Source organism: Cotesia typhae, unplaced genomic scaffold, assembly GCF_013202065.1.
Source record: "Cotesia typhae breed Kobodo isofemale line unplaced genomic scaffold, CoteBio_Ctyphae scaffold_152, whole genome shotgun sequence".
NCBI lineage: Eukaryota > Metazoa > Arthropoda > Insecta > Hymenoptera > Braconidae > Cotesia > Cotesia typhae.
In genome coordinates this window covers 4,090,745-4,103,687 of record NW_027423776.1, presented here as the reverse complement: position 1 = coordinate 4,103,687, position 12,943 = coordinate 4,090,745, and the positions used below count along the sequence as shown (strand labels likewise).

The 12,943-nt window shown below is 35.5% G+C and overlaps 1 protein-coding gene across 12 annotated transcripts in view; it reads right to left on the bottom strand.

Moving 5' to 3' along the window:
• The window catches only part of Ttk (zinc finger and BTB domain-containing protein ttk), a 34,637-nt gene extending 21,946 nt beyond the window's left edge, over window positions 1-12,691 (bottom strand). The window contains exons 1-2 of one of the 12 annotated variants that reach the window (XM_074256822.1): window positions 9,484-9,939; window positions 9,031-9,302 (exon numbers count right to left, since the gene is read on the bottom strand). The gene's annotated coding sequence lies outside the window, so the exon portion shown is untranslated. The other 11 variants (XM_074256820.1, XM_074256817.1, XM_074256828.1 and 8 more) reach the window with 11 other exon arrangements.
• Between the last annotated feature and the right edge of the window lie 252 nt (window positions 12,692-12,943).

Sequence of the window (12,943 nt, the reverse complement as noted above, 5' to 3'; positions counted from 1 at the left end):
ATATTATAATCCTCAATCCCAATACTTAGTATGTATATATGAAAATTACTCATACACCTAACTGGCTAGTAACCAAGACGCACATAAGAAATTAAATGCAAGAGGTGGCGGAGGAGGACGTAAACTATACGACCCTGATGTTAAAATGTGTAGGCTGAATAGACGACTTCATTCTTTTCCTTTTACGTATCTTGCCCTCTTACATCTCGTATGTGAGAAAAAAATCCCAACTCTCTCTCTCTCTCTCTCTCTCTCTCACACACACACACACACACACACACACACACACACACACACACACACACACACACACACACACACACACACACACACACACACACGGACGCACAACTACATACGCTAAATCTAGTTGAACCTTGCGTGTACAAATATAAATATAAATACATACTCAATAAAATAGACAAGTCGCCTGAACAAACTATGCAATATCCCTCTGCTCATAAATATCTCGTTAATTTGCTTAGTCACTTGTCAGTAATATTCTATCAAAAGTTTTACACGCTTGTAATAAATTTGTATACATTAATTAAAATTATTTCATGAGTTATTAATGAAAATTATCATACGCTGTACAAATAAATTGTTTTTTTAAGTATTAACAGAATTTAAAATAAAATATTTGTTGTTTTAGGTAAATTTTACAAATAAATCAAATTCTAATCCAGTTATTCAAATACATAAAATTATGCACGTGGGTATTGCGACTGGACTACCAAGGTACGACCTTGAACGACCTCGTTAACCTGCAAGAGGAAGCACGATTGGTTTCACGCACGCTGTTATTCCAAGGCCCTTACTTTACTGTCTTGGCTGTAGCTTGTACACTTTCCAATATATTATTATCCACATATCTTTTTCCTAGTTCTCTCCTTCTTCTTTCACATTTACTCTCGTATCTTCATTCTTACGCATAGCTGTTATACTATACATATAATATATCTTGTATCCCTGTGGTATTATATGTATATATGGCTTAGCTGTTAGTTACCGCGACCACATAATAATCTTCGCATTCCCACTTGACTAAAATTGTCTACCTGCCGGCACAAAAAGATGTAATATATTACGCAAGTCTTACAAAGTCAACCATAACATCCAATCAGGATAACATTTAACTCCCTATTTATATTTTTTCTGTACTGATATTCTCTAACACTCAATTTAATTTTTTTATATTGAAGTCAAAAAAAAAAATATTATTATTTTATAACACATATAAAATAAATAATAAATAGGACAAACTGAAGTCGTTAAGTTAGTGTACACAACTGGGTTCGGTTACGTTGCCGCGCCATCATCGAGGTTTAACCAGCAACAGAATAGAATAAAAGAGAAGAGTATTTTTAAAAATAATAAAATAAAAGAAGAAAAAAAATGTCAAACAGTTTGCTTTAATAGAAGGGGAATACTCCGTTTGTCACGTCATAAACTGATAACTAAAATCTAGAATCATTTTAGATTATTTTGTAAATTAAACTAAAGGATTACATACGTTTGAATTTATAAAAAAAAAAATGACTTCAAATGTCACCGGCTATTCAAATATTTACACTTACAATCTCGCACACGTTACAATTAATTTTTAATTACAAAATTCAAATTTAAGTAAATATATTGCAATGAATAATAACGACTGTACTTCATAAATTAAATATTGTTAATATAGTTTTAAAAAGCATTTAAGAATTTTAATCTATGGCGACGATGACTTCATCATCGACAGCGTCATTACTCATGGCCTCCCCGAGTATTTTCCTTCTATAATGTAATGTAATACATATGCAGAGTTACATACATTGAATGTGACTATTATATAGAAAAACTTGTTGCTGTAGAGTATTGTATGAACCCTCTTGTAAGATGGGTGCTCCTTGACGCATATATGTTACAAATACACACCAATAAAAGTATACATATGCGTGTATGTGTGCGTAAAGACACTTGAGTAAAGCGACTACATGCAAGTAAACCGAGTGTGAGCGTAAGTGTAAGTAATGTAATGTAAGACGAGATGTGTGTTGACTGTGATATAATATTCTTACTATTATACGACACTGTAAAAAAAGGAGACTCATATATACAAAGTCGCGGGCGTCATATAAAACTTCTATCCTATCCTATCCTATCTGCTGTATGTATACTTAAGGATAGGAGTGTGTATAAGAAAGAGAAAAATAATGATAAAGATAAAGACAGAAATAAGAGTGTAAAGTGGCGACGCGACACGAGACTCGGACAATCTCACGGCCACGCATTGCGTAATCGGCATTGCCGCGACCAACTCGTATCGGGATATATAATGTAAAATGAACACAAAGCTTATTCTACTATTAACTCTGTACATTATTATGAACAATAATAAAATACCCTGAGAGTTGGCGCGAGCGCTACCTTAAGACTCCCGCGCATCGGGGGCGAAAAATCAACTTGAAAGTTACCGCGTCATCACTTTTAGACTTACAGCCTACACACACACACACACACACACACACACACACACACACACACACACACACACACACACACACACACACACACACACACACACACACACACTTGCAAATTACAATAAATCTTCTTGTTTATATAAAAAATACAAAACCATGAAGATACTACTCTATTCGTACAAATAATAATAATAATAATTACGTAATGACCAGTTCAGGACATTGTGAAAGAGCCAAGAGGAAACGTAAGATCAAATAGAGACTTTATGTTTCAATTATTTTATTTTTTTAGGACGTTTTTGACGTACATATTTTGTAATATGGATATAAACTAAGTGTATTTACCATTAGTTTCAAATTATCGACAAATTACACTAGATATAATTTAAAATGACTTTGTCTAGAAGATAAGCACGTTATGAGTTACAATATATTGTTCGAGGACTTGTTTTCAAATATTTAACGAACGACATTTAAAAATACTTAGCCGCTTAACTTTAACGATTGTAAATGAGGGTTGCTTCATCGGATGACTAAATTTCAACGTCAGCGGCTGACGAAAAATACGGCTTTAAATTTCCCAGCTACGTGGCCAAATTACTAAGCAACCCATGTAGTACCAGCACAGCAAAAGGGTCCACATTGATGAAATACAGTTGAAAGGGATCTTTTAGTAAAACTAAAACTCGAATAATAAATTCGAGGGGAATACAACGAACTAGTATCTACATGGTATCATATTATCGTAGAGTACATATATATCTGATACAAAATACAGCAGTGTTCAGTGTTATATATAATTGATAGAGCCAGCAACTTACTCCTGGCACTCGAGAGTGGCCTCGGATATCTATGCGCCCCTCTTAACACCACTCCCTCAACGAGTAACTGGGGGAGTGCCAGGATGTGCTTGGAACGATTTGCTTGGTGTCGCACACGTCAGAATACATATGTACAATATTATATACATCCAATACATAAATAAATATGAATATAAATATACATCCACAGTTTCTCCTACGTATTAATATTTATCTAGCAATAGTTAACTTACAATAAATTAAAATAAAATAAACTAAACAGTGAATACATCTCTTGAAGCTTAACAATCTGCTGCCAATGTACACCCATATTATATCTAAATATATATATATATATATATATATATATCATATGTGTTATGTTTGATTGCACAGGATCAGATGTATTTATAAACTCACACATGGATTAGCATATCCCATACTGATACATATAAAACATAAAACATACATAGGTAGATAATTTTTTGTTCCGTTAGTATAATATGGACATCGATGGTGAAGAGCACACAGCATACTTACAACATACATACATACTGCACAGCAAGTTAACTTAACGGAGGATTAATGTTAAATAGTGGCACAATGGCGGGGATAACGCTGGTTGGTGTTGACCAAGCGCGGCAAGAGGGGAATGAGTAGTCGCGGCATCACAGTCAGAGTCAGAGTCAGAATGTGTGCACGCTGCGTGTGTCCTACATTTTAGAACCTTCGTTTAGAATGCGTGCATTCCCGCAACAAACAACACAACGACCCACCGCCACCACACCATCATCATCATCATCATCATCATCATCATCATCATCATCACCAACAACAGCAACAGCAACACCGCCGACACCACTATTATTTTTATCGCCTTTTATGAAGACACAAATATCTGTGTCAGCAACTTTTGTCCATATCCATTGTCACGTAGTCATCTATTTCTTCAGGGTATATTTAATCACTGATAAATATTTAAGTGTCGGTTTACTTGTTGCTCAATGAAATCAATTAAAAATAATAAAAATGGTGATAAAAAAAAATATATAAAAATTTCGGAGTAAAAATATTTAACCCCTTGTTCTGTTGGTTCGGTTGGGTCTCACGTGATATTAGTTACCTTTCCTCAGAATCCTCAGTATAAGGATAAATAATAAAAATAGTATAGCGGAGATGGAGTGCAAGAGAGTAGAGTTGAGCCGGGAAGAACTCACGCACGACTCTTGGACTCCGATTGGCCGGCAACCCCTCTCGATTATCTCTCTCTCTCCGACAGAGTATAGCTGAGCCTTTCTCCCCTGGCCCTCCACCCTCCAGCGGGTTCTCAAGCCGGATCAGCTACCACCCTTCCTCCCTGGCGAGCCATTTTGCCTCCCCTGATTCAACGTCGTCGTCGTCGTCGTCGTCACAGGCCGAACGAACTTCCACTCACAATCTCTCTAAAGTCCATTGGCGTCCACCCGCATTTTAAAACTGGACTTTGGACTTTATAAAAGTTGCTCTTCTCGCCCTCAAATTTTTCGGCTGTGTTTAATCTATTGTCTTCTTTCTTCTTCACTCCAAATTTATATAAAGAAATAAATAAATATATTAATACATCAGTATTTTAATTTATCATTTTAATTTATTCCTCACCCGGAATAAATAGACGTCATTCATATTTATGTTTTTTTTTCTTTTTTACCGCAAAAACTTGCATGGATACTTTTATCTGCGTTTTTAGTTTTTATTTCTGGTCAATAAAAAATAGCAGAAGTTATTTTTATTTACTCCATTACTTTTCCAGTTTTAGTTATTGTTGTATTTTATTTCATTATTTTTATTTGAAATAATTTATATTTTATACTCCAGTATATTTCCCTCAGCTCTGTCCCTCTTGTTATGCATGAAACACGCAATGGCCAACGCGATCCTCATGCAAAATTCAGTTCACCCTCTTCTCCCGCACACTCACAACCACTGGGACTTGTACCACCACTTCCCCATATATTATATATACATATACACGCGTCCCTCGATTATTGTCCTCGACCTCGACCCCGTCACAGTGGCGTAACATCTGATTTTTTCCCTCGAACACCGATACTATGCCGATTTGCTGCTCAATATTAAATATTATTTATTTAATATTTTAAATCTTGCAACTAAAAACAAATAAATTCACACTAATGAGACAAAGTTTTTAAAAATACAAAAATATAATAATACTCCCTAATGAAAATTATCATCCTCATTGTCTCCGTACAACTTCATTTTTACACTCATACAAATGCACCTCCAATTACCTAGCTATTAAAGGGGAAATATTCCACAATTGCTTCTAATAACAGTATCGCGTTATAAGAGACACTTTTTAAGTGTCTTATCTTGGGAAAATAAAATTAGAATACCAATTTTAAAAAAAAGTACAATAAAGTTAGAGTAATCTTTATATTACTCCTTTTCTATTCCTAGTTTCCTGTTGATCGTACTTAAACACGACGTTTATGCGGTTTCCTCGAAACGAATTCTCGTCGTAAGTGTAACTGGGGCGCGAAGCCTGGCACACTATTATATTATACAAGAACGGATTATCCATTACACGCATTCCTTCATTTCAGTACAGTACATAGTATTTTTTTTTTTTATTTTTTATATTTATATTTATGTTAAATTATTATAAGTTCACTACACTGCATAGAAATTTACAACCCCATTAATTGAACCGCGTAATTTAAAAATAAATTAAAGAAATATTAAAAAGGACTTTAATGTAAATTAAAAAAAAAAAAAAAAAAAAAAAAATTTTAAATGTCAGTTAATACAATGTGAACGTTGCGTAATAGTTTTTTATTCTTTAACCTATACCATAAAAGTCAAATCTTTTGTAATTTATTTTTAAACTTTGATTAATTGTTTTTTTTTTTTTTTTTAATTAATTTTTTACCCGAAAAAATTAAGTAAGATAATTTTTTTGAATTAAAAATTTGACTTTTGGAGTATAAAAAAATTTCATGGATAAAAATTTAGCAATAATTGATTGATGAAAAAAAATTTGCATACTACGGAAAAACACCCCAAGTGTCCACAGATATGAAGAAAAAAAATAAACGATAAAAGTTATTGTTGATACAGCAATAAAGTAATTAAAATTTAAAAATAAACAATTTAAAATGAAACAAAGTGTAAGTAACACGACGCCATTCCAAGAGTACAGAATGATTCATAACGTTAGTCAAGGGGTTATGATAGCATCCACTCTTGTGAAATTCACGACGCCTTCTATTCCCCTCTAACCCCTTCCGCTTGTCGAGGACATTATTGCGCACTTTGTAGTCACGTTGTTCAATTCGACGAACTCGACCCTTTCGTTCATTCCTTTGCTTTGCTTTGCTATGTTTCTTCCCATCAGTAGTATATAGAAAAGGAACAAAATGTTTTAAATATAAAGCCAAGGATAGAAATAAAAGGAAAAAAAGTTGACCTGAAGAGACCAGCTCACATTTCATTCGTTTGTATATTAGGATTCCGATGAATCAGAATTAAATACACGTAAATTCTTCTAACAAGCAATATTCTTCATCTTCATTTTCATTTTTTCATTTTTTAACTTTCCTTTTATTTTTATTTATCACCGGTAAATAACTGAAAAAAAATTTTAAAGATTAATTGATGAAAAAAAAAAAAGTTATGTTGTTACATTACAAGCTCGGCATCGGAATGAACTAAAGAATTTATGTAATCGTGTTCTTATTGAATAAAATTTATTGAATCTAAGGTAACGTAATTGAGTGTGGGTGGAATTGCATACATTCGACCGATCAATTGTAACTTTTAAATTGTACAACGACTACAAAGTGCAACTGATACAATTGCGATGAAAAAACTTGAGAAAAACATTCATCATACTTAATATGACTAGTAGTAATAGTCAACTCTTGAACCAGTCCTTTGAACAGAATAAAAACTACAGTAAACAGTAAGGAGTAAAGTTAACTCTCCGAAGGGGGGGAAGGAAAGAAGACTTGACTCGTTTCCTTCGTACAACTAAACCGTTACTCGATACTTTCTTGCACTCAGAACACATTCCTCAGAAATTTTCATTATTAATCGTCAGGAAAATGTTTTCCTTGAGAAAAAAGGAAAAAAAAATTTCTTCGAGTCAGTTAAATTAAATTACGGGAAAGAAAAAATTATACTTCTTAATTATTTCCACCCCAAAGATTAATTTCCTGATGCCCAGTCGCCGTGAAGACTTACGAACCAAGGATAGGGGAAAAACCCGGTAAGATTAAGTAAAAACACGGGAAACGTACTATCATTATTATTATTAAGAATAAGGATAAAAAGTGAATAAGCAGGTGTATTCCCGGAAACCTTTTTTGAATTGACCGAGAATCTAACTTGTCGCGAAGGGCGCAGGTAGACGCAGTGACGAGGTGAAAAAACGACAAGTGTACAAAGAATAACATTTGGTAATAAATATATAAATAAATAAATATTTATAACTGGAAACTGCAAGGTGAAATAATAAAATTTTTCGTATTGAGTAAATAAATAAATCAAATAATAAATAAAAACCTGCTGTTAAATCCAGTATTATTTTAAACTTCACGCAATTAAAACTAATTAAAATGTTCAACTATCCACTAAATTACCACTGAATATATTCAACGAGGTAGTTTAAGAAAAAGAAAAAAAAAAAAAACAGTTACAAATTAAAATAAAACTTTGAAGAAAATAATTTCTTAACTTTGAAAGGAGCCACCGCCCCCGACACGAAACGACTGAGTATGTCCGTGGGTATTTTAGTAACCAGCTCGAAAGCGGGAGAGAAAAAATTTCAGCCCCCTCTCTTCTCACCCTGACGCCCTTCTAATCTGTCTATAGCTGATATGTAACCCATGTGTTCCCATACAACTTAAAACATATACATAGCCGTCGCCCTTCTATTCACCACCATACATATATATGTATGTGTATTTTTTTTTTAATTATTATTATAAAGTTGATGACCACGAGTAGACTCTTCTATCTGAATTGTGAGTACAAGGTAATGACGTAAATGCATGCTCCCTTGGGTTTTTATTTCACACGCGTTGGTGTGGGTACAATCAACCCCCTGAGGGTACTGTGATAAAATCGTCACGGTATTTTAATCCGCCCGCAGGAAACCACATGTAAATGTGTTCAAAGCTCACTGACATCAACATCACCAACGATTACACATACGAGTGTTTTAATGGGTGGAAGTACATACTGACTGACTAGTAATGAAACATGAAGTACAGTACTATATACTATTAGTATAGAGTAATTCACTACTTACTAGTAATGTATAAAGTGAGTGAGAAAAAAAGTAAAGGTTTAAACTATAAGTTTAAAAACGTGGGGACGTGGATTCGCTTGGATGCCCCCATACGCACTTGTCGCCAGCTTTTTATTATTTTATTTTTTACTATCCCTCTACTCTTTGTCAAGCATTCATTCTTGATGTTCTGTACTATTCTGGGGGGCGTGGAGCCTATTTTATTTCGTAATTCGTGGGAGTGGGTGCGTGGGTAAAGTGAGGTTAGGATACGCTTCAGTGGTAAACGATAGTAATAGATACTCTGGAGTAATTTATCAGTTGATTTTAAAATATATAAGGAAAATTTTAATTAGGATTTAAGATTCAAGTAGTATAGGGACATGTAAGGTACTATGTGATTCGATTTAAAAAAAAAAAAACGTGATTGGAGTCACTGAAAATAGAAAGAAATGATGAGTAAAAAGGATACCAGAAAAATGTGGCTCATTATTAGAGGCATTGTCATGTTCCATTCGAACGTCACACACGTGTACTCCGTAAGATTGACTTGGAAAATTTGTTATTAACCGTTAGAATTCTTGTCTTGTCTCTCTGAAAGTAGGTTGATTCACTCGGATCCACGGTTGCACGCGCGCCCTCCAAGTAAAGTGACAACCAACGGTTTTCACTCTACACTTTTATTAATTTTAAGTGTATATATGTGTACGTGTGAAGTACGTCACTGCCGACGATAATAAAATCCTAAGTTCCCGCGATAAGGAACGAAAAAAAAAATCAATACTCAATATTTAAGACTTTGTTACTGGCATGTTTGGGATTTTTAAAAAATCTTGAGAAACTATAGTTTAAATAAAATAAATTAATATGTATAAAAAGAAAATAAATAAAAATAATATGAAGATTGTGGTGATAACCAACTCACCTGTTGTATCACAAACCCGGACAAAAAACAAGACGCACAGTTACACTACTCGACAACGTATGTAAAAACATACACTGACACAAATAGTATGTACAAATATATACACATACAGGTGGACGTAAATATACGGTACATACACGTCTGATGAGCACAATACAAAAAAAAATTGATTGTGTAAATTGATTTTGAAAATAATAAAGTTGAGTCGAATGATAAAAAAAAAAAAAAAATAAAAATAAATTGAAGAAAGAAAAAAAAAGAACAAGACGGTCGAAGAAGTTATCTAGGAACAGTGTCTTGGCACAGCAATCACGCACCCGCGTGGTACGGGGGAAAAAGTCCAACTGAAGGGGAGCAAGGAGTTTGTCGCTGCGGTGAATGGATACTTGGGGGAAAAGGAGGGGTGCATAAGAGGGATCACGAGGGAGGGAGAGACGTCTGGAGGGAGGATGGACGGCGAACGGACTGACTTGTCGAGTAGAGTGCTTGGTTCTACTCAGCACACCCCGGGCCTTGGGGCGTAGTATCGGCGCCTATGGCTACAACACCGACATGTACACACACTCTTAATTCTTCGCTTGTACTCACACACAGGAATCACATGTCAGTAGACAGAGAGGACTACTAAGGAGGGAGCGAGGAGTAAGATATTTACGCAACCCTCTCAGCTAAAAATCCCCACGTACAAGGAGCGACAGCAGACGATAACTCCTCGTACATTTAAACTGAAAAAATAAATATCGTTTTTAAAATTGTTTTTTCAGTTTATAATACTCATACTTTTATTATATTATGTTGTTATTATTATTATTATTATTATACTACCTCGGTTATTTATCAGTCAAATATTATTTTTAGTAAATTGATAAGAGATTATTATTTATAACCCTTTGTAACAGTATTTAAAGGGTTTTATGTATATGTATATACATATCTAGGTAACATGTGTATCAATGTTTCGTTGTATGCTGTATGTGGTGTATAAATATCTAGATATATGATACACGGAACAGAGCTGAGCAAAGAGCGGGCGGACAAAATTCCATCCATGTGGGGCAGTATATATGTACATATACAATGCTAAAATAAATATCGAGTTAGTACTCTATAGTACAACGTAGAATAGAAAATGTAGAATAGGGAAACCGCCCGCTTATGCTAGAGAGGAACAAAACGCGGAAACACACATGAAGAGTCAGGCTACGAGGCACCCGCGTGATTATTTTCAACCAAACGTTGCTGCTGCTGCTGCTGCTGATGATGATGTGTGAGTACATACCCACATGTACCTACATATACATAACACATGCGTGAGCTCAACACCCACGGACATAGCTTCTCGCTCTTTCTCACTCATTCGCGTACTAGATATCGCTTTCCTATTCCTTCACGCCCTCGTTCCTTGCGCCCCTTTTCTACATTATCAGTTAAACTTTTATCTCTCTTCAGTTTAACGTTTCGTGATTAAATTCTCTCTTTTTATTATTCATCCGTTGCGAAGCACTCTGTCCGCTGTTGTCGTAGTCATCGTCGACGGTAATATCGATTCCGTGGGCTATAGCGCAGGGTAAGCAAGCCCGATGGCAACGACCCTATACGGCCCGCACCGTGACACCGATGTCCGGAGAACGAGCGCACGAGAACTCCTACCAGTAACTCCAATCACACACCCGTCTAGATAAAAATAAATATTTATATTTTTTTTATTAAAACAATTTCATTTAATTTTTTAAATAAAAATAATTTTTAAATTAGCTCTGAATTTTTTTTTTTTTACTGATAATAATGACAATAAAAACTTACGGGGTGTACACGTATGCACTTATACAATGATATATCACTACCGCACATAACCGCACTACCACCAAAACACAGTACTACCACCAGCTCCTTCTCATCATGAACATCATCATCATCATCATCATCCTCCTCCTCGTCTTTCTCCTCGCGACTTCCTCTTGCTCGTCGTACTGTTCTGTGTTATGTTGGTGCTGCTTCAACTTTAGCTGATACTCCACCCCATTATATCCTCCGTTTCTCAAATATCACCAACTTTATTTGCATATTTTCTTCTTATTTATCACTCAACTAATTTAATCACTTAATAAAACTTAATCAACAATTAATTTCATAACACCCTAATAAAAATAATAATATTATAAAAATGAAAAAGAACAACATCAACAATAACAACAACAACAACAACAAGATAGAATTGACACGTAAAAAAAGATGATATAATTTGTTGGTGATTGATGACACTTACCTTGGCATGTTATAAGTTATATCCAGAGCTTGTTGATGAACCCACACAGAGTACAGTGGGGTTGGTGTCCACAAAGCCTTACAGTCAACGAGGACGTACAAGTTGGCCAGTGTAGAGAGCCAGAGCGCTAGGACGCCATGTCAGCAAGTCGAGCCAGACTTCGGGGCAGACTCGGGCTACCTCGGCTGTGTGGAATTCGTGGTGCGCCACCACTCGGCATAGACGGAATCTCGCCTACGCCCGTACTGCTCAACAGAGTTGCCGTTCCGTTCGACGGCACGTTCACCGCTTACACAGTGAGACTACACCCGCCCGTTCGCGCGCCCTCGTTCAGCCAAACCACCGTGTTGCCCGCCGAACAGAGAACCGAGCACCCACCACGTGAGTCAAACAGAGACAAGTAACTCAACCGAAGAGAGATAGTGATACAAATACCGCCCCCTGAACTCTTTAACGTTTCTTCTTGCTCCCTCGTGACTCTTTATCATCTATTTTCTCTCGCTCACTCTGATCTGCTCTGTCTCCTGGTGTATGCTGTATCTGTATTTGTATCTGGGCTTTATTTCCACGTGAATGTTTGTGTGTGTATGTGTGTGTAAAGAGGAGAGAGGAGCAGCCCCTCACATACTCACATATACAGATACATTCACACCCCGTTTAAAAGCAACCTCTCGCTCTTTCACTCTAGAGCAGAGTACCAAAGTCTCGTTGCTGATGTGTGGTGATACGTCTGTACGAGAAGTTTCACTTATATTTTGCTCTGTCTTGAGGCTCGACTGATTCGTTTTAGTTGCCCCTGATGCGTGATAGTCTACTCTCTACATAACAGGGACGTGCAAGCCTTGGGTCTTTTTTCTCCTTGGACTCTACTCTGTCGCAATCACGAATCATCTTACCAAGAAGACAACATTTTTTACTACGCCGCTCTATCCTAGAATATAAATATATAAATATAAATAAATGTATAAATATAAAAATACAAGCTCGTATATTATTTATTAAAAGCTGGATTAATATTTATTTTTCACCCTCTTGCCTGAAGCAATAACATCTACAGGCGTAAAAAAATTTATTTTTATTAAAATTTATTTATTCATTGTAAGCACATGGATATAGCACCTTTGTAACAATTCTCGTATTTCTCATTCTATATTCTCCCTCGCGATGGCATTCTCTCCCCGGCACATCCTATCT